Consider the following 19,775-nt stretch of genomic DNA (forward strand, 5'->3'; position numbering starts at 1 on the left):
ACATCTGCTACAAATATGTGTGTGTTGAGGTGGAGCTAGGTTTAGCTCCTACATGCTCTTTTTTGGTGGTTCAATCTCTGTGAGCCACCACGGACCCAGGTTAGTTAACTCAGTAGGTCTTCATGTGGTGTCCTTGACCCCTCCAAGTTTCTCAATTTTAACCCCTACTTTTCCACAAGACTTCTCGAACACTGCTTGATGTTTGGCTGTGGGTCTTGGCATCTGTTTCTATCACTTTCAGGATAAGGCCTCGAAGGAGAAAGTTATGATAGTTTTCTGTCTGCAAGCATAGCAGAGTATCATTAATAGTGTCAGAGGTTGGCTCTCTCCCATGGGATGAGTCTCATGTTGAGCTAGTTTGGCTGTGGGTCTCTGAATCTGTTTTGGTCAGCTGCTGGGTGGAGCCTCTCAAGAGGACAATTATGCTAGGCTCCTGTCTGTGAATCCAGGCTGACAAATACCAACATAACCCAAGGCTCCAAAGGAGCTGAAGGAGGTAGGCAGGTTTTCAATGTGTCCCTATTGATCCTTTAAAGACAGCTTGGCACATACGTACACTTAAATTGGCAGGGATTGCTACTGCTTTCATTTAAGTCTGTCTCATACAAGGCACCTGTATAACCAGGCCACAAGTGACAAATATAACTGTCACCAGGGTCTCCACATTTTATATCATTGTGACAAGGCTGTGACCAACAATGAAGCATCAATCTCTGAGTATGTCCCCATGAATCCATTACTTGTGCAGTCAGAGTAGTTGTTTCCTCCATCCATGCATAGATGTCCATGGAGACATGGCTGACTGGAACATTCATCAAAATTGAGTTCCCATGGACACAGTTCATCTCCATAATCACAGAAGTAAGCCCCAAGAGTATCCTAAGGCACGGCATCCTGAAGACATGCTGAAATCCATATCAGAGTTCATACCAGAATACTCTGAAGGACAGACAGAGGTGTATCTTTCTATCTCATTGAGACATACAGCTTCACTCATGCAGTGATCAGAAGTACATTCATCAACTTCCAAGTCACAATGCCTGTCTTGGCATCCAGGCACATAGAAGCAGGAGTAGCTATTGATTTCATCCTGACACACAGTCCTATTTGTGGTAGGGACTGGAAGCCATGCACTGTGATCTGTTTCTCAGAACCTTCCAGAATATCCAATAAGGCAGATATAGACCAGATGCTCAGGGTCTTTATGGTAGGTGCCTCCATGTTGGCAGTCATTCCCTCCAGAGGAATTAGTGGCAGTTTCACAAGTCAACCTTCTGTCAGAAGGACATTGGCATGGGAAGTTTTTTACTACTGGGGTAAAAAATTCCTTGGGGTAAAAATTCCTTGGCAGATGCTGGAGAAGCAAAGGGTTTTTAGATCTTCACAGTCTTTGTCCAAATTATTGGCTATGTCTAAGCAAAAATTGTTGTCTTCTGGAAAACTTTTGTGTATAGAATTGCTTTGGTAATAATTTAAGAGACACTTGGAATTGTTTTTATTGACTGCCTTGGGTCTGTTGACTATAGTGTGGTTATCCTGTACTTTATGGCTAATATCCAATTACAAGTGAGTACGTACCAGGCATATCCTTTTGGGTCTGGGTTACCTCACTGAGGATATTTTTCTAGTTCTATCCATTTGCCTGCAAATTTCATGATGTTGTTGTTTTTAATAGCTGAGTAGTATTCAATTGTACATATGAACAACATTTCTCCTTTGAGGGACATCTGGATTATTTCTAGTTTCTGGCTATTACGAATAAACCTACTATGAACATAGTTGAGCAAGTGTCCATCTGATATAGTGGAGCATCTTCTGGGTTTATGTCCAGATGTGATATGACTGGGTCTTCAGGTAGAATGAGTCCCAGTTTTCTGAGAAGCTACCAGATTGATTTTCTGAGTGGTTGCACAAATTTGTATTCCCACTAGCAATGGAGAATATTCATTGCCCCACATCCTTGCCAGCTTGTCCCATCCCTTGCGTCTTTGATCTTACCAATTCTGAAAAGTATAGGATGGAATATTATGGTTGTATATTTTTAAGGTTTATTTCTTTATATATGAGTGCTCTATCTATGTGTACACCTGTATGACAGAAGAGGGCATCAGACACATTACAGATGCTTATGAGCCACCATATGGTTGCTGGGAATCATTCTTAGGATCGCTAGAAGGGCAGCCAGTACTCTTAACTGCTAAGCCATCTCTCCAGCTTCCTTAGGGTCATTTTAATTTGCATTTCCCCCGACCACAGAAGTTGAACACTTCTTTAGGTGCTTCCCATCCATTTGAGATTCCTGTTGAAATTTCTCTGTTTAGATCTGTTCCCCATTTTTTAATTGGACTATTTTGTAGATTGGAGTCTAACTTTTTGAGTTCTTTATGTATTTTCCATACTAGCCCTCTGTCAGATGTAGGGTTGGTGAAGATACTTTCCCCAATCTGTAAAATGCCATCTATTGATGGTGTACTTTGACTTCCAAAGCTTTTCAACTTTATAGGTCTCATTTATCTATCGTTGATCTTAGTGTTGGAGTCATTGGCATTCTGTGCAAGAAGTTATCTTCTGTACCAATGTGTTCAAGACTATTGCCCACTTTCTTTTCTTTTTTTTTTATTGGATGCTTTATTTACATTTCATATGTTATCCCCTTACCCCATCCCCCACCCACACAGGAACCTCCTATCCCCTCACCCCTCCTCCTGCTTCTCTGTGGATGTACCCCTACCTACCCCCCCACTCCCACTGCCCCACCCTCAAATTCCCACCCCCTGGGGCATCCAGCCTTCATGAGACCAAGGATCTCTTCTCCCACCTATGCCCAGCAGGGTGGATCCATGCCCATCTATGCCCAGCAGCTGAAGCCATGGATCCCTCCCTAAGTGCTCCCAGGCTGGTGGTTTAGACCCTGGGAGCTCTGGTTGGTTGATATTGTTGCTCTCCTCATGGGGCCACAAACCCTTTCAGCTATTAAATTAGTATATCCAGTTTTAAGGTCATTGACTCACTTGGACTTGTGTATTGTGCAGGGTAATAAATATAGATCTATTTGTATTCTTCTACATGCAGACTTCTATTTAGACCAGCACCATTTGTTGAAGATGTTTTCTTTTTTCTATTGTATAGTTTTGGCTTCTTTGTCAAAAATCAAGTGACCATAGGTGAGTGGGTTTAATTCAGGGCATTTGATTGGATTCCAACTTGTCTCTATACCAATTCCATGCAGATTTTATTACTATTGATCAGTAGTACAGCGTGAAATTGGGGATGGTGATAACCCCAGAAGTTCTTTTATTGTACAGGATTGTTATCACTATCCTGGGTTTTTTACTTTTCAATATGAAATTCCAAATTGTTTTCTTAGCTCCACTCTGAAGCTGACTCAGACACAGACATCCACAGCCAAGCAGTGGATGTAGCTTGGAGACTTTTATAGAAGAATAGCAGGAAGGACTGTGGGCTGAAAGAGGATAGGAAGACCAACAGAATCAACTAACTTTGACCCTTGGGGCCCTCAGAATCTGGACCACCTACTGGGGGCTGTGCATAGACTGAACCTCCCACATATATGTAACAAATGAAGAGCTTAGTCTTTATGTGGGTCCTAAACAACTGGAACAGGAGCTTTTCCAAAAGCTGTTGCTGTACGTGGGATACGTTCTTCTAGCTGGGCTGTCTTGTATGGCCTCATTGGGAGAGGAAGTGCCTGGCCTTGCAGACACTTGAAGTGCCAGGGTGGGGGGATATCCAGGGGATCCCTACGCACTCAGAGAAGGGGAGAGGGAATGGGAGGAAAGGATTGTGTGTGGGGGGGTGACTAGGAGGAAGGCAGTGAGCAGGATGTAAAGTGAATAAGTAAAAAAAATAAAATTAAATAAAAAAGAATTACTCTCTCAAAGTTTGTAAAGTTATTTTTCTTTTCTTTGTTTGTTTGTTTGTTTGCTTGTTTGTTTCTTTTTCTTTTTTTTTAATTTTGATGGGAATTGCATTGAATCTGTGGGCTCCTTTATGTAAGATGGCCATTTTCATTATGTTCATCCTACAAACCCATGAATATAGATTTTTTTTCCATTTTCAGATATCTTTTTCAAATTCTTTCTTCAGAGTTTTAAAGTTCTTGTCATATAGGTCTTTCAGTTGCTTGAGTGAAGAGTTACACCACAATATGTCTTATTATTTGTGTCTGTTATGAAGGGTGTTGTTTCTCTGATTTCTTTCTCAGCCAGTTTATTGTTCATATAAGTGGGGGGACTACTTTTTTTTTCAGTTAATTTTATATCCAACCACTTTGTGGAGTTAGGTGTATTATTAGTGGTAGAAGTTCTGTGGGTCACTTATGTTTACTATCATATCATCTGAAAATACTGATACTTTGACTTCTTCCTTTCCAATTTGTATTTCTTTGCTTTTTAGTTGTAATATTATTCTGGCTGGAACTTCAAGTACTATACTGAAAAGATAGGAAGAGAATAGATAGCCATGTCTTGTCCCAGACTTTAGTAAAATTGCTTTATGTTTTTCTTCATTTAATTTGTGTTAGCGCCGGGCGGTGGTGGTGCATGCCTTTAATCCCAGCACTTGGGAGGCAGAGGCAGGCGGATCTCTGAGTTCGAGGCCAGCCTGGTCTACAGAGTGAGTTCCAGGACAGCCAGGACTACACAGAGAAACCCTGTCTCGAAAAACCAAAAAAAAAAAAAAAAGGAAAAAAAATAATTTGTGTTAGCTATTGTCTTACTGTTGTATAGCCTTTATTATGTCATGCTATGTGCCTTGTATCCCTGATCATTCTAAGACATTTAACATAAAGAGGTATTGGATTTGTCAAAGGATTTTTCAGCATCTAATAAGATGACTATGTGGTTTTTTTCTTTCAGTTTGTTTATAGTGTGAATTACATAGATGGATTTTCATATATTGAACTACCCTTGAATCACTAGGATGAAGTCTACTTGATCATGGTGGATGATGTTTTTCATGTGTTCAATTTGGTTTGTGAATATTTTATTGAGCATTTTTGTATTAATGTTCATAAGAAAAATTGGTCTGAAATTTACTTTCTTTGTGAGTCTTCATGTGGTTTAGGTACCAGGATGCCTGTGGCCTCATAGAATGAGTTTAGCAATGTTCCTTCTGTTTCTATTTTGCAGAGTAATTTGAGGAAGATTGGTCTTAGATCGTCTATGAGAGTCTGGTAGAATTTCGTGCTAAAAGCATGTGGCCCAGGGCTGTTGTTGTTGTTGTTGTTGTTGTTGTTATTGTTGTTATTGTTAGAATTATTGACTGCTTCTGTTTCCTTTGGCATTATAGGAATGTTCAAATAATTTGCCTGGTCTTGACTTAAGTTTGGTACATGGAATCTATCTAGAAAAATATCCAGTTTGTTTAAATTTTCCAATTTTATGAATTACAGTCTTTTGAAGTAAGACCTAATGATTATGTGAATTTCCTCAGTGTCTGTTATTATGTTTCCATTTTCATTTCTGATTTTACTCATTTGGATGCTATCCTTCTGCCTTTTCATTAGTTTGGCTAAGGGTCTATCTAGCTTTGCTGATTTTTTCAAAAGAAACAGCTCTTAGTTTTGTTGATTCTTTTTATTGCTTTCTTTGTTTCTAATGGATTGATTTCAGCCCTGAGTTTGATTCTTTCCTCTCTCCTACTCCTTTTGGGTGTGTTTGCTTCTTTTTTTTCCTAGAGCCATCATGTGTACATTTAAGTTGATAACATGAGGACTCTCTAATTTCTTTATGAAGACATTTAGTGCTATGAGGTATTTTCATTTTCCCTCTAAGTTTGAATGTGTTTTGCCTTTGTTTTCACTGAATTCTCAAGTGTTTAATTTCTTTATTTCATCCCTGATCATTGAGTGGAGAGTTGCTTAGTTTCCATGAGTTTACAGGCTCTCTGTTGTTTCTGTTGTTGAAGTCCAGCTTTAATACATCGTTGTCTGATAAGATAAAGAATTATTTCAATTTTCTTGTATCTGTTGAGGCTTGCTTCATGACCAACTATATGGTCAAATTTGGAGAAGGTTTTATGACATGCTGAGAAGAATGTGTATTCTTTGTGTTGGGTGAAAGGTTCTGTAGATGTCTGTTAAATCCATTTGATTCACAACCTCAGATAGTTTCATTATTTTTCTGTTTAGTTTCTGTCTCAACTCTCATTAGTGAGAGTTGAAGTCTTTCACTATTAATGTATGGGTTTTATTTGCAGTTTAACCTTTAGTAATGTTTCTTTTACAAATGTGGATACCCATTTTTTCAGGGCATAGAGGTTCAGAATTTTATCTTGGTAAATATTTTCTTTTATGAGCATGAAGTGTCCTTCCCCATCTTTTGATTAATTTTGGTGACTTTCTATTTTATTAGGTATTAGAATGGCTATTACATCTTGTTTCTTGGATCCATTTACTTGGAAAGCTTTTTTCCAGCCCTTTACTCTAAGGTAACGGCTATCTTTTTTCTGAGATGTGTTGCTTGTATACTGCAGAATGATGGATCCTGTTTTTGCATCCATTCTGTTAGTCTGTGTCTTTTTATAGGGAAATTGAGTTCATTGATATTGAGAGATATTAGTGATCAATTATTGTTTATTCTTGTTATTTTTATATTGGTCATAGTGTGTGTGTGTGTGTGTGTGTGTGTGTGTGTATTTGTGTTTCTCTTATTTTGTTTTCACTGATGTGGAATTATTTCCTGTGTTTTGTTCTGTATGGTTAACTTACTATAAGTTTTCCTTCCAGTGTTTTCTGTAGGGCTGGATTTTTTTCTATAGATGTTGTTTAAATTTGGTTTTGTCTAGGAATATCTTGAGAATTTTGCTGGGTATAATAGTTTAGATTGAAATTTGTGGCTTCTGAGAGGCTCTAAGACATTTTTCCAGGCCCTTTTAGCTCTTAGTATCTCTGCTGAGAATCAGATGTAATTCTGATAGGTCTGCCTTTGTATGTTACTTGGCCTTTTTCCTCTTTCAGCCTTCAATATTCTTCATTTGTTTTTCAGATTCTGTGTTTGATGTCAGGAGGATTTTTTTCTGGTCCAATCTAATTGGTGTTTTGTAAGCTTCTTTTATGTTTATAAGCTTCTCTTTCTTTAGGTTGGAGAGATTTTCTTCAATGATTTTGTTCTAAATATTTTCTGGTCTTTGGGGCTTAGACCCTTCACTTCTGTTTTCATTATTCTTAGGTTAGGTCTTTTCACAGTATCCCAGATTGAATGTTTTATGTCAGAAATTTTTTAGATTTAACATTTTCTTTGACTAGTGTATCAGTTTCTTCTGCCAAATCTTCTACTCCTGAGACTCTCTCTTTCATCTTTTCTGTTTTTCTTGTTCTCTTTCCTAAGTTTTACATCTCTAGAATTCTCTCAAGTTCAGTTTTATTTATTGCTTATATTTCTATTTTCAGGTCTTGAATATTTTTATTCATTTTCTTCACCTGTTTGATTGTATTTTCCTTTATTTCTTTAAGAGACATAGCTTCCACTTTAAAGGCCTCTACCTGTTAGATTGTGTTTTCCTGAATTTTAGCAGGGATTTATTCATTCTCTCTTTATAAGGTTGGATTTAAGGTAATTTTCTTGTGCTTTGGTTGTGTTAGGATATCTAGTGCTTGTTATAGTGGGATAGCTTAGCTCTGAGATGCCTTGCTGTGTGTACGTATGTTGACTTTTAGCCATCTGGTTGTTCCTGGATGTTCCTGGCATAGAGAGAAGCTAGATTATAGTCACCAAACCTATGAAAGACTTTTCATGACTGCAGCAAAGGGAGAAGGAGAGACAGTCTAGTGATAACAGGTGAATAACCCAGCAACACCAGGCAGCCCAGGAAGATTGTGGATGACAGGGAAACTTTGAGCTTCTGTGATTTGCAGAGAAAAACATATCCCTCATAAACTCAAATTGCAAATAAACTTGAATCATAGTTCTTGCAGATTTCCTTGTCCTCCTGGCTTTAACACCTAACAGGGATCAAATTCCCAGTACTTTGATTAAGCAGACAGGATAGTGAAAAGTCTGGACTAGAAGACATGGCACATGAGTGGCAACCATAGGAGCCCTTTGCTGGGAGTGAAGAGATCCCTGTCTTGGCCTAGATGTCACTGAAGAGTCTTGGAATATATCCCAAAGGATGTATTCTACTCAGAGGTGATTAAAACTGGTAAGAAATAGTGTCCTGTGAAAGTTACTCAATGTCTGATCTGTTAAGTCTCTTCATGCTCACGACAGAAGGAGGGTGAGCATGGAAGAAAAATAATGAAACAGGAGGGAGTCCAAGAAACTTCTGCGGGGATCTCTGGAAGCTTAAGATAGCATGGATGACATTCTTTCCTCTTTTCTTCCCATTCTTTCCACTCCTCTTTGTCCCTCTGGCCTCCATTTCATCTCTCCTGCCCCTTCCTCTTTTTCTCCCCTCTTCTCCATTTCTTCTTTCCTTTTTTCAACTCTTCTGTCATCGTCATCCCACTGCTTCTTTCCTCCTTTGAGAGCCCCCAGTTACTCTTCTCTGTAAGTACCACAATAGAAACCATAGAATGAGATGAGGGAATTTCAATATGTTGATCACTGCTTTGTCCATCAATTTGACAGATGTCCCAGTCCTCATTCTGCCCCAGTTTGTATTGAGTTAAATTTGAAATAGCTAGCACTTTCTGTCTCTCTATCCACCTGTCCCCAAGGCAGGAGAAAACTTGGTGGATCAGGATTTTACCCACACTTGCCTGTCCTCCAGGCTGAGGACAGGAGACATCATGGAGAGAGATTTCTATGTTGTTCAGATCCCCTGGCTTCAGTTTCCAAGTTGTTCTGTATCTTGCTTATGGAACACCTAGTCTATTGACTGTAGTTATTTAAACCCACTCCCTCTTGTTTTCCAACAACTGTGTTTGGAGCAGGACACTTGGATCTTTTTTTCTTTCTCTAACTAATGTAAGATTGTAGAAATGGCATGTATTTGTTAGGCGAAGGTCTATAATTTTAGCTTTCAGGAAGGTAAGGCAAGAAGATGGGAATTTGAGGCCAGCCTAGGCTATCTATTGAGACACTGGCGAGAGAGAAAAGAAGAGCAAGGGACATACTTTTGACATTTTACGTCTTGGTCTATGGTTGTGATTGGAGCACTTCCTTTATCTTACCAGAAATATTTAAGAGAGACTGATACACATGTAGCTTGCATATAAGAATCTGTAGATACAAATCCTAACCCAAACTTCATGAGGTAATGTTAATACTCATTTTACATATGAAGCCAAAAATGGATTAGGGAGCTTAAGTAACCTAGCTCTGTCTTACCTCCTTTACATCCTGTGTATTGGACCAGAACTCACCTTGATCCCCTGTGCTGTATTTGTTCTATTGCCCCTATGACCAGAGTATGACACTGTGGAGGGCAATGACAGCTTTTTGAATTCTCCTTTCCATTCATCCAGGCTTTCAGACAGCATAAAATGCTTTTTTATCCAGGTCTGAGTAGATCACAATGTTCTTAGGGAACATTAGCTGTTGTTACTACAAAATACTTACTGATTCACATTGTACCAGTCTGTGGAATTGGGCAAATGATGGGACACAGTGTGATTAAGTTCCATGGCACACAAGATAGCAAGACATTCACCCCCAGTGAATTACATATGCTCCAGTAAGTGCTGGTATAGTACAATACTCCTGGGCTGAGATCATGGAGAATTCCTGGAGAAAAGGTGCAGCATAGAGATTTCAGACAGGACAACTAAGCTGGTAGATTACAAGAATGAGAGAGAACTCATTCTCCACAAGGGACCTCAATTTTCAGGACCACAATGAGACATGAGTTGCAGTGGGTTGGGCCCCACAGGATAGAAATTTCTGTGGTGATCAGTGTTGACATTATATATGAGCCCCAGGGAGGCTCTGGAGTTGGTGCCTTATATTTCTGTACCACAGAGCAGCGTCAGGGTCTGTTTACTTGGATGTCAAGGGATGTATATATTGACTAGCATTTCATCATGTACAAGTTTCAGTGTTGATTTCACAATCAACTTTATTGGCCTTTTAATTGGTTTCTCAAGTCTCTTACTATTATGAACAATATATTGAGGTAGGCTGGCAGTATATATGGACTTGACTATTGAAGAGGGTGGGGTTTGAATTCTTCCTCTGTTATGGCCAGAAAGTTTTCAACCCCTCCAAAGCTCAGTTTCATTATCTGTAAGTCAAAGGCAGTCTTTTAAGTATAGCTGACTTCATGTGTTGAGAAGGTTTTAAGTCCTTGAAGCATGCCCTTGAAAGGGATTCAAGATCACATTCTCTTTTTCTTTATTCTTTAATTTCTGTCTTTTCCCATTCTGACTACAGGCTGAAAGATTTTGCTCTCCTGTTATGTTCCCACTGTTTTTGGCTACTTCAGTCCCCAATACAATAGGACCAATGGACCTCAGACAGAAGTCTTTTTAGTGTGATTATTCCAAGTATGTGTTGCAACAATGAAAAGATAACAATATTTGACTGCTATTATGCATTTATAACATGTCTGCCTCTGTGCAACGTGCACACTTAGACTCCATCATCTTTACATGTACTTTAGTGAGAAAATGATATTACTGGCATCTCCATGTGTCATGAAAGGAAGAACCTCAGGAAGAGCTTGTACTACATGCCAAGAAGGCATGTAGCCAGAACAAGAAAGCACTGGCAAGTGGTCCAATCTCAGAGACACATGGCTCATTTTTCTTCTGCACATTTGCTGAATGCTTGTTGTCCCTGACACCGTTACTACTAGCAGATCTTTTTCAGGCTCAGTAAGATCCAAAACTACTTCTGAACTTTGAAGACCTCAGGCATATGAAATTGTTAAAATTCTGGGTTTTTAAAATGTAGTGTTCCTTAAATATTTATATTAAATAAGTTCACACTAACAAATACTTAGAGGTGCAAGAATGCAATATCTGCAGAAACAATAGACCCCAAAGATAAGTTTCAAGGATGTTTCGGGAACAGCATGTCATGAGATTCCTGATGGCTCCATTTCTACCCCAAGATTTCACTGGTATCCTCAGAGCCAGAGGCTAGAATGAGAAGTGAGAAGTACATCTGGGTTCTGCCAAGGAGCTTGTCAGTATTTTTGTAAAGCTGATTTAGGGAGGAAAAAAAGAATAAATATGGGCAACAGAGACATAACATAAAAATAGATGCAACTGTCACAGTGTAAATATTAACATTCTACAGTCCTAGGAATACCACTTCCCATTTATCCACAGAGTTGGTTATTATTTTACATTCTTAGAAAGCGCTGTGGTTTTGAACAAGTACTATCATTGTACTTGCTAATATCAATTCAAAAGTCAAGAGATGTGTCCTCCATCTCTTCTGAAATGACAATGTAATATAGAACTCAGTAATCACTTCATGGACAACTGGTCCAAAGCCCTGTGCCTAGGCTATTTACAACATCATTGGCATTGGCAATAGCAATGACATTCACCACAGCCAATAACAGACCATTTCTAAGCAGTTTCCAGCAAAGGACAGGCTCAGTGCTGTCTAGGCATCATCTTTAGGTAACTCCCTCTGAAGTCTATTATATACAACTGCAACTTCATAGATGAAGAAATAGAGACCCAAAGATCAGGTGTATCAAGTACTAGGTCTGTTTGTCCTTAGTTCAGAATCTGGTCCCCAGACCACTAACTGAAGTGATTCTTATTGACCCTTTATGATTGAGTTTGTCATCTATAAAATGTAGGACATTTTAAAACTGGATATTTTACATAAGGTAGAAATTCATACTTCAAATTATAATTTCATAAGGGTTTTTATTTTTCAATCTTCTTATTGAAAAATTCTAACATATATCAAGAAAATATATCTTGATGAATGAAAAGAAAGAGCACCCATGTTGAACAACACCTAGATTGGAACCATTAGCCATTATATTTCATTTCAAATATATTTTCATATATGTTTTCCATTAAGTAATTCATTCCTTTAATTAATATTCATTGAGCATCTATATTTGGCAAAAAATTATACGGAGTCGAGAGAATAAAGACAAGTCACAGGTTATAGTATATGATTGGAAAAAGACCTTTCTGATAAAGGATTTACAAAGGACTCTAAAAACCCAACAGTAAGACAGTGAATTAATAATATGATTTAAACTGAACCAAAGGTATGCACAGGTACCTCAATGAAGAAGACATACAACTATTAATGAAACATGTAAAAAGATGTTAATCAGCATGTGTCATTAGGTGACAACCGAGCAAGCACTATAGCTCTTTTAAAGTAAAAACCAGGCTCTTGATATGCCTCAACGGATAGTGGTGCTTCCCACTGGGCCAAACCTCCTAAGTTTGATAACTGGAATCCAGATAGTGGAAAATTATTTCCCCAATCTTTTCTCTTCCCTTTTACATATATGGTGCCACACATGTGCACATATATCCCCAAACAAATATTTTAATTAATTGATTATTATAACAATTGTGATTTCAATAGGAATGGTCCCTCTGGGCTCCTAGATTTGAATGCTTTGTCACCAGGGAATGGGACTATTAGGAGGTGTGACCTTGTTGGAAGAAGGGTATCACTAAGGATGGGCTTTGAAGTTGCAAATGTTCAAGCCAGACCCAATGTTCTCGTTCTCTCTCTCTCTCTCTCTCTCTCTCTCTCTCTCTCTCTTCCTGTTTCCTGATGATACAAACTTAGAACTCGCAGCTACCTCTCCAACACCATGTCTGCCTGCATGCCACCATGCTACCTGCCATGCTGACAATAAATTAATCCTCTGGATATGTAATCAAGTTCCAATTAAATGCTTTCTTGCATGAGAGTTGTTGTGGTGAGGGTGTCTCATCACAGCAATAGAACACTGACTAAGAAATAAATTTATAGTAGTAAAAATCAATAACACTAAAAATTTCAAATGCTAGCAAAGATAGTAAAAAAGATATACTCACTGCTGGGGGAATGCATAGTTTGGCAGTTTCTTTGAAAATTTGCACCACATAACACAGAAATCATATTGGTTGATAGCTGTCTTATGTCAGTGGAAGCATCTCTTCACAAAAGCCCCCCCATGATGTTTGCAAGAGCTTTGTCATATTCATCCAAACTTAGAAGAAAATATTATGTTCTTCTGAGGGTGAATGGATACACCCATCAATTATGATTTCTTGGATTATAAAATGCTTTTCAACAGTGAAAAGAAGGAAACTATTGAGCTATGTAAAGACTAGGAGGAAAGTTAAATGAGTATTACCAAGTGAAAGACTGCAATCTGAAAAGGCTTCACATTCCAACTATATGAAAAGGCAAATGATTGAGGCAGTTAAAAGTAGTAGTTGTTGCCAGGAGTGGGAGGAGGGCAGGTGAAGACATAGAGTACAGGGGATTTTTTTTTCAGCATAGTAAATCTTCTCTGCATGACACTATAACAGTAGACATGTGTTCTCTGGACACATGTTTCCAAGCCTAAAGACTATACAATGCAACAGCATCAGGCAACTCTAATGTAATCTAGGGACCCTGGATGACACTGATTGATCCATATAGGTTTACTGACTGTGTGAGTGAGCCTCTCCTTGACAGATGCTGCTATAGGGAGAGTCTGGTGGTTTGAATAAGAACGCTCCCCTGCCCCATAAGCTCATATGTTTGAATGTTTAGTCACTAGGAACTGCTTGAAAGACTATACAGATTAGGAAGTGTGGCCTCGTTGGAGGAAGTATGTCACTGGAGGTGAACTTTAAGGTTTCAAAAGCCCCTGCCAGGTCCAGTAGGCTCTCTTCCTGCTGCCTGCCGATTGGAGTGTAGTTTCAGCTACTTCTCTAGAACTGTGTCTACCTGCTTGCCTCCATGCTTTCTGCAATGATGTTAGTGGACTAAACCTCTAAACTGTAAACTTAACAAACATGCCAGAACCATAGATATCACTCCATGGCTGGCCAGTCTTCATATCAGACAAAGGGGAAGGACTTCAACTAAGTCCTTTGGTCATGGTCTCTCTTCGTAGCAATAGAATAAATACTAAAAGAGGGAGGTTATGAATGTCTGAAAGCAAAGGATACATGGAGGCTCTGATCTGCTCAGTTTTATGGAAACTAAAACTACTCTAAAATTAAAGTGTAGCTGTTGAAAAGTAACAAAGTGGAAACCGGCATTAAAAAATGTCAATTCTAGCCTCACAACTCTCAAAGCTGAGCCAAGTTACTTAATTATTTCCGATACATGATCACAATCCCTGCATTAACTTTAGACATGGGTGATAAAAATTTTATCCAAGAACTTAAATTATTACACAAAGCATTTTGTCTTTGCCCAACTGAACCCTGTTTATTTTTAATTTTCCCCTGTAACAATGACCAGAAAAGTTAATCAGTTTCCAATCATGTTATAAAATCTTTCTAAAATTGTGATTAGTACATGGAATACAAACATCAAATAAAATCAAGAAGGAAAAAAAGTAGCTTCTAATCCCACCAAGTCTCCTTTCCTTACAGTTTCTGTCTCCCTAGAGCCCAGGATCTTTACAGGCTTTTCTTCTTCTTTACAAGGACTTGCTGTAAGCAGGGCATCTCTGGTTCTTTCAGACACACTCCCTGCCTTCCCTTCCATGAAGAATGGTTCCTGGCTTTTTCCCCATTGCCTGACATGATGACTATCTACTGAAAGATATCTATGGTTCTGGCATGTTTGTCCACACTCCACCTCTGATCCAGATTCTATGCTCCTTGAGTATTAGCACCATCACTCACTATGAGTCTGTAAGACTCACACCTGCACCTTAGCTTCCTTCCAGCAAGATACCAGGGCTGCCGGTCAAGGCCAGCAACTCATCAATGTCTAAGCATCTTTAATAAGAGACACATAGGAAGTGAGGTTCCTTATTGATCAAATGTTGGGACCAGAGTGGGAAGAACCTAACCTTGCATTTCTCCTGGGATCACATAGAGTACAGGGGATTTTTTTTCAGCATAGTAAAGCTTTCATATGATTCAAAGCTGGGAGGTCTACCCCCTTGCCCTTCCTCTGGCTCATTAAGTTATACTCTGCTTTCAGGAAAAGAACCCCGGCCAGGCAAGGATACCATTACTATAGACAGACAGTTTGTAAAATGCTGAACTGAGAGACTGACAATGTCCCTTCAAGTCACTAACAATAGCACAGATATTCAAGAGGTCATATTCGGCACATGGAATCCAGGCAAAGCTTACTTTTCTATAGCTCAAAAGATAGGTTCTAACATAACACCCTTCCATCTCACCTCTTCTAGGCACAGCCAGTGGTACAGGCAGGGTCAAGGGTGCACAAGCAGCAGCTTTTGACACATTGTGCTTGAGAAGGGCAGGAGCCAAGCAAACCTAGGAAATTCCTGCTACAAAGTGCCAGACACACTGCTGAAATGAATTAAATGGGCTGGAAAACCATTTTTATGAGCCAAATGTCCCATTCAGTGTCCTGAAACACGCTGTCTCTATGTATGCACACACACATAGTCTCCTTTTCACCAATTCCCCAGTTCTCTGCAGCTTATCAATATCACACAGTGAACCCCTAATACATCATAGGATGGCCCTGGGCTGACACTGCTCAGAGGAAAGCAATTAATCAGGAGTCTACCCAAGGATTGAGCCAAGAGTTATATCACAGAGGAAAAAAGGCAGGCAACTTATTCCAACACTCTTACTCTGCTAAGAGTTATTCTTCCATTCCAACAATAATTACGGCCATCCACAATTCGTCTGGTAAATAAAGACATAAAAATGGAAGTAGAACCTTCACCCAGACTAAGAAAAAGAAAGTCAGTACTTCCCAGAGGACTGAAGACTTCCCTTGATATGAAAGCCATATGGGAACCATCTAGACCTATTTAGAGAATTTTCTAGAGTTCATAGGCTGAGCAAAGAACCTGATAGCATCAACCTGACATTTTGGACCAAAGCTTGTAGGACATTAATATCAGGTAGATAATTCCAGCTCATCCCAATGGGAAAGGAAATCTTTAAAAAGTTTGAACTTTTAATCAAATTGAATTTCTTCACAAGAAGAACCTAGATATAGCACACAATACTTATGAACAGAAGTTTGGAAAGTGTATTATTCATTTTATATTGAAGCTTCACAGTATAAGTATTGCTGCTTTATAAATTATTATATTTTAATTTTCATATTATATATTATATTGTATAAATATGTTATAAATTTATGTATTATAAGCCATATATTATATGTAATATATACATATATATTACAAATAATATTCAGATATGTATTAAGGCCAAGTTATTGCGTTATCATATTGTTTTAAGTTTTACCCATGTGACTTTTTTTAGTTTTTAATTTTTTATTGGATATTTTATTTATTTACAATACAGATGTCATCCTCTTTCCCAATTTCCCCTCCCTAGAACCCCCTATCCCATTCACCCTCCTCTTTTTTGCTTTTATACCATTTTAAATGCATGCATGTATTAAGGTCAGTTCTAGGTTGAGGGTATAGCAATACAATAGATGCAAATAGTCAAGGAACAAGCAAGACAATAAACACAAATAGTCAAAGAACAAGCAAGGCATTAAACCCAATTATGTGAGTACTCCCATGGTCACTGTTTCTAAGGGTTTATCAGGATGACCAAAGTATCTGAGCCTACTTCCCTGTTCTAGCCCAAAGTCATTTTCATGTCTGAAGCCTACTGTTAGGAGCCGTGTCCGCCATCACAAGATGGCACCGGTTTCCTGCTTCCTGGTTCTTCTTGCGAGCCTTGCTTGAATGTGCGCCTGCACAAGGCGCGAAAACCAGTATGCTAATTTGGCGACATCATAAGAGCCAATGAGTGTGCGGCACATCTCCTAAAGCACTATATAAGCCACAAGCTTTTGGGGCTTGGGGTCCCTCGCCTCACTACCATCTAAGAGAGCTGTAACACTACCATCTAAGAGAGCTGTAACACTAAAAGAGCTGTAATAAAAATGCTGCCAGAAGAATCCTGAAGCGTGGCGTTCTCCTTTTCGGCGAGGCGGCGCCCCGCAGCCTACTTCCTTGATCTAGCCTAAAATGTATCTTCTTATCTGAAATTACTTTTTTTCTAGCCTAATATTTAGATTCCTGTCTGAAATTACTTCTTTGTTCTAGCCTAAGATTTAGATTCCTACATGAAATTACAATGTGACTTTTCTTTTTTTGAGATAGGGTTGCTCTGTATAGCCCTGGCTGTGCTGGAACTGACTCTATAAATCAGGCTGGCCTTGAACTCAGAAATCCACCTCCCTCTGCCTCCCAAGTGCTGGGATTAAAGGCATGCGCCACCACTGCTCATCTTATGTGACTTTTCTTATGATGTTGTAGCATGGCTGCATAAGATGCTGCCATTGGAGTAACAGGTAGAGGATATTGTTACTGTTTTGTACAACAATATAAGAACTATAACTATCAAAGAAATAAATGTATTGCTTTTGTCACATGAATACAAAAATATATTAAGTCTATACTACAAGTGAAAGTAGATAATGTGGTACAACACAGTAGGACCTACTGGAAGCTTCGGGGAGCATAAGAGCAGCTCATTGATATGACTGGGCCCATTGCACTCCAGACTCTTCAGTTTTCTGAAAAACAGGTTTAAGGGCTGGAGAAGTGGTTCAGGGTATATAGGTCCTGTTGTACAACCATGTGAATCTGAGTTCCTCAGTACCCATGTAAAAACTAGGCATGTTGGCTTGCATCTGTAACTCCAGTGTTCAGCATGGTCAGGAAGAGAGACAGATGATCCCTCCTGGCTTGTTGGTCAGATAATCTAGCTAAGCTGCAAGTTCAGTGAGAAACATTGTTTCATAAACATAAAATAGAGAGGAAGCCACCCAACATCCACCTCTGGTCTCCATACACGTGTACAAACATATACCTACACACACACACACACACACACACACACACACACACACACACACAGAATGAGAGAGGGTGAGCAGGGCTGTACACAAGGCCTTGACCCGGGAATAAAAAGTGTCTAGGTGGTGGCTGAAGTACCCTACCAAAGGGGAAAAACATGTATGATGCAAAAAAAGCTGCTTCTACAGTTCAGAAAGGAGATCTAGGGTCACACATGCCCATCTTCCATGAATGCAAGCATGGCTTTCTGCTAGCTATAGTGGGGTGTCATGTCAGCCTGGAGGACCATCAACATTATTTTTAGAAAATGTTCCTAACATACTTATGAATATTTTGAAAACTGCATGGTAGAGAAGGCACAGATATGAAGCAAGCCTTGGTTTAATAATTCATATGACAAAATGGTCAACTACAAATTGTAGTTTCAGTTCCCTGAAACACTGGTGGGAGTGACAATTGTCACAACGACTTTTCATGCTGTGTAGATAAAATTATTGGATGTGGTGAAGGGTAAGGGAAACTGGAAGGACTTCTGCTTAGACAGCAGTGGTGGTGGAGACAAAATGAATCACAATCATTGAAGGAAGTACAAATTCTCTACGTTAATCAAGTAGAGATCTTTAACAGAGCTTGGCTCCTAAATCTGTTACGGTTAAATTAAATTATAAAACATAAACTTCAAAATAGCAGTGGCTTAAACTCGATATTTGTGTCTCTCTTATAAAAGGAAGTTCAGAAATAGAAGTACGGCATAGCTCCAAGGTCATCAGGAACTGAAGTCTGTCTGTCTTCCTGACCTACAATGCTAGTATACTCTTCCATCCTTAGTATTACTCATGGTCCAATATGGCTGCCAGAGCTCTGCTACTGTGTTCGTATTCCAAGAAGAAGCAATGTGAAAGATAGTAGGAAAGAGGAGCCAGTAACTTTTTTAAAAGCTTTCCAAGAACTCTCACATAGCACTGTTTCTTATATCTCGTTAGCCAAAACATGGCTACTCCAACTAAGGAAGGCAAGTATGTAAGTTTGAATTTTATTATTATGAAGAGACAACATGACCACAGCAATTATAAATGGGAACATTTAATTAGGACTAGCTTACAGTTCCAGAGGTTTAGTCTCTTATCATCAAGGTTGGAAACATGATAGCATGCAGTCTGAAATGGTACTGGAGGTGCAGAGAGTTGTAAAACTTGACCCTCAGGCAGCAGAAGGAGACTGTGTTCCATACTAGGCATACCTTGAACATATGAGACCTCATAGTGACACATTCCTCTAACAAGGCCACACCTACTCCATCAAGGCCACACCTTCTAATAGTGCCACTTTCTATGGCCCGAGTATTTAAACACATAAGTCTATGAGGGTCATACCTATTCAAACCACCACAGAAAGGAAGTTAGATAGCATATTTTATGCCTAGATACTTCTTTATCCAAATCTTCAATGGATGTTTGATATCAGGGGATCAGTAGAGATTAGCAGATACTAGTCCTTTAGCAAACACTAGTCCTCTAGCATACAAATTAAGGACTGTCATGTATACTCTGACTTATCCACTTAGTCCCTTTCAATGAATGAGGTATAGACATGGATTGAGGGAATCCTGGTGGGTGGACAGACTTTATCTGCCACTGTTTTCCCTCAGTGACTGTTTCTGCCTAGGAACCCTCCTTGCTTGAGTTGCAGAGATAGCCTTCCACAGTATCCACCTATAGACACTATCGTGCAGTCATAAGGATTTATGTGTCATGATCTTCCAAGGAGCTGTGCTGGCTCCAGAACTTTCCAGGAGTTTATAAGACAAAAGTGAGGCTTTGTGGTAGCTTGTCTTTTCCCTTTGTTCATCCCTGATGCCTCTCTCTCTCTCTCTCTCTCTCTCTCTCTCTCTCTCTCTCTCTCTCTCT

General features: G+C 39.2%; 1 pseudogene; it reads right to left on the reverse strand.

Moving 5' to 3' along the window:
• Positions 1-420: 420 nt before the first annotated feature.
• Positions 421-9,589, reverse strand: LOC114620808 (annotated as a pseudogene).
• Between the last annotated feature and the right edge of the window lie 10,186 nt (positions 9,590-19,775).

The sequence above is a fragment of the Grammomys surdaster genome, unplaced genomic scaffold, assembly GCF_004785775.1.
Source record: "Grammomys surdaster isolate TR1022 unplaced genomic scaffold, NIH_TR_1.0 63, whole genome shotgun sequence".
Classification (NCBI taxonomy): Eukaryota; Metazoa; Chordata; class Mammalia; order Rodentia; family Muridae; genus Grammomys; species Grammomys surdaster.